This window comes from Panicum hallii, chromosome 5, assembly GCF_002211085.1.
Source record: "Panicum hallii strain FIL2 chromosome 5, PHallii_v3.1, whole genome shotgun sequence".
Taxonomy (NCBI): Eukaryota; Viridiplantae; Streptophyta; class Magnoliopsida; order Poales; family Poaceae; genus Panicum; species Panicum hallii.
In genome coordinates this window covers 38380752-38384507 of record NC_038046.1, presented here as the reverse complement: position 1 = coordinate 38384507, position 3756 = coordinate 38380752, and positions in this window count along the sequence as shown.

Sequence of the window (3756 nt, the reverse complement as noted above, 5' to 3'; positions counted from 1 at the left end):
AGCCACTTCCCCGCTACTCTCCTGCCCTCCAGCCACCGGAACGCCGACGCCATCCCTCGGACCTCCGCCGCCCGCCCCTGTTCGCCGCCGTTACGCCGCCTCGGTCGCTCTCTTCCTCAACACCGGCCACCCCCGTGAGTCCCTGAACATTTCCCCATACTTGCCCCTCGCCGCCAGTGAGCCCCCTCGCCGGAATTTGATCGGCACCGATCGAGTTTCCTCTGTAGCCCGACCAAGGACCCAATTGGAAGGATTTGAATCTTTCCAAGGGCCTTTCTGTAGAAAATCAGCACCCCTCTCTAAATTCAAATCAGCCAACTTGTAAAATCCATAGGAAATTGTAGAAAAATCAAAAAATAGCCAAACCAATTTTGTTGTACTCCTAAAATCTAGCTCTACAACTTTTATTAGTAGAGTTCAGTTTGAAACTAAATATTTTTAGAGTTATTTTAAAGTTTAGCAAAAGGGTATCTTGGGTGTAACTTTTGCATGTTAACTTTGTTACCTGTGAATTTTGGTGAGTAGCTTTTTTAAAGTATAAGTGATCTTGTGTGAAAAATTAAAAGTCAAACTTGTTAACCTAATTCAGTTAATTCAACTACTTAGGATAATTGAATTAGGATACCAATAATAAGTTTATATTTAAACCTTTTGCTTTATGAATTTATGTGTATTAATCTGTTGGATTGTAACTTTATCATGAAATAAAACTCTTAACTCGAGAACCATCTAAATCAAATCATTGTATATCATGTAGAGTCAATGACACTCAACGACGGAGACTACGAGCTAGTCCCAGAAACTGAGCAAGGGATTTCTGAAGATCCTGCAAACGTCGTCGAGACTCTAACTGAAGCTCCGAACCAAAGTTCGAAAGTCCTTGACACTCCTGCCCCCAGCCCCACTCAAGAAGGCAAGCTCCGATGCATAACCCAGTATTTCAAATTACTACATTTATACAATTTTATACCTTGCATTAAGTTTAGGAGTTGAAATGGAACCCTAGATGCATGAATACTAAGAACCTATGTATTGTGCCTGAGTCCTTATCGAATAGACGCTCTGCTAATAGGACCGGCAGAAGTCGAGTGATTTGTTGTCACTCGCGCGATATAGGAATTGAATATTTACTATTCTGCAACCACTATAAGGATAATGGACGGGGTCATGTGCAGTATCATGACATGAAGGGTTGCCCCGTCTGTGTCGATAAAAGTTGATAAGGTCGTAGTGTGTGGTAGTGGTGGTTAAGCATTTGAAAGTACTAGCCACATGCCGTGAAATATGGAAAGCGGTAAGCCTAGTAACCAATCGGCCTGAGGAGTGGACATCCCTCCCACCACTCGTAATTTGGTTTTTCTCACGCACCGACATGCAGGAGTACGTTCCGCGCAGCGGACAGGAGTATGGTCATGTAGTCGCGCTACAGACGTACGTCCTGCACATTGGATGTGCGTATGGTCCTACAGTCGATTGTGGTGGCCCTGTTCCACGAGTCGGAATGAAAGGAAAACGGTTGCTTCGGAATGATCGTTGGATGTTCCAAGCGTGTGAATTAGGTTTACCCTTGCAAGGTTGTGAAATTCGATTCAGAATCGTCCGTTGCTCGTGGAGATTGAGACTGCTTATTCCTTCTGCCACATAGAGTAAGAACAGTAACCATTGTTGGAATAATCTTGATGAATGCTAATCCCTACCTTGTTTGTCTAGTATAGGTGTTTACCTAGAATGGTTAATAAAACTAGAATCTGAAAGCTAAAATATGAAAGTTAGCTCATACTCTTTGTTGCTTTTCAGCTGAAATTAAACCCAGAACCATTTCAAGCCTTCATGAGTCTAGTTATATGGCTAAGTATACCATGAAGCGGTTAAGTCTTACTGAATATCAATATACTCAGTCTTGCTAGTCAATTTTTTAGGTATGACCTTTGAGAACCCCACGGATGGTCCAGCATGGCCAACCTTTATTCCGTTTGGCTGGTCCGTGGAGTGGGATCCGTCACCGGGGGTAGTGACCCTCCGGAATGACACCATGTTGAGGGCTGAACTTGGTGTCAACCTTCGCAATGTAAGCCTTCGTGCGATCGTAAATTCGCCTTCGTGCGAGGTAAGCCTACTTCGATCCTGTTGAACCGTGGTTGCATCAGGCGGAGACCCGACAGACCAATGGGTTGTTCCGTTTGAAGTGCGTTGAGTTAGTATCGGATAGCGATGACTAGCGCACTTGAGCCGGAATAATTCAGGCGGTTCTGCCACAATAATATTACATTAGTTTCTCATATATATAGTAGTAAGACCTAACTATTAAGAATTTATACAAAACCATTTAAAGAGTGAGTATTTGCAGCAGAAAGTAAAACACGATACTATTAGACGTCGCGGAACGGATATCGAGCTAAGCCCAAGCCCAACATCACTCGGAGGAACCTGTGTTTGCCGGGGACGGATCCCATTCCACGGACCAACCATCGGGAAGAGCATAGGGCCAGGGCACAGGCAGAGCAGAGTCCTCAGGAGGATTACCTGAAATATAGTTAAATTGGCAAGACTGAGTATTCTAATACTCAGCAAGGCTTACCCATTTCATGGTGTACTTAGCCATGTAGCTAGATTATGAAGGCTTCATAAAAGTTCTGGGTTTGTCTTTTGCTGAAAAGCACTCAAAGAGTAGGTCCTTAATTTTCAAATTTTAGCTTTCAGATTTTAATTGATTATCCATTCTAGGTAAGCAATTATAATTATTCAAGCATGGTAGAACCTTTTAAACAAACATCATCTTTGATAATCATAAGGTTGCTTTTATTACTCTATATGGCAAAGGGATCAAGCAGTCTCGATCTCCGTGAGAAACGGACGATTCAAAATCGAATTTTCAAACCTTGCAAGGGTAAACCTAACTCACACGCTTGGAACATCCAATGATTGTTCCGAACCAACCGTTTGCCTTTCATTCTGACTCGTGGATTAGTGCAACCACAAGCGACTGTAGGACCATATGCACATCCAATGTGCAGGACGTACGCCTGTAGCACGACTACATGACCGTACTCCTGTCCGCTGTGCGGAACGTACTCCCGCACGTCGGTGCGTGTGCGAAAAACCAAATTACGAGTGGTGGGGGGTATGTCCACTCCTCGGGCCGATTGGTTACTAGGCTTACCGCTTACCCATGATTCACGGCATATGGCTAGTACTTTCAAACGCTTAACCACCGCTACCACACACTGCGACCTTATCAAACTTTTATCAACACAGACGGGGTCTCTGCCAAGGTCATGAATCATAATCACAACCCCATCTATTATCCTTATAGTGATTGCAGGAATGTAAACATTGCAACTCCTATAAAGCTCGTGAGAGATAGGCAATCACTCGACTTCTACCGGTCCTATTAGCATAGAAGCTACTCGGACTCAAGTTCTAATATACAGTACATAGGATTCTAGGAATGTGCAACTAGGGTTTCCATACAACTCCTAAGAACTTAGATGCACCAGTATAATAAATCAATATTTAAATTGCAGTGTATGGAAATAGGGTTTATGTCCGGGGCTTGCCTTCGCTGGTGGGGCTGGGGTTAGAGATATCAACACTAAAACTTTCCGAACCGGGGTTCGGGGCTTCAGTTAAATCTTCGGTGATGTTCTCGGGGTCTTTAGAAATTCCTTCTTCTGGTTCCAGAATTAGCTGATAATCTCCGTCACCGAGAGTTGTCGAGTCTACATGATATGCAAACATTATAACTTAGGGAATGCA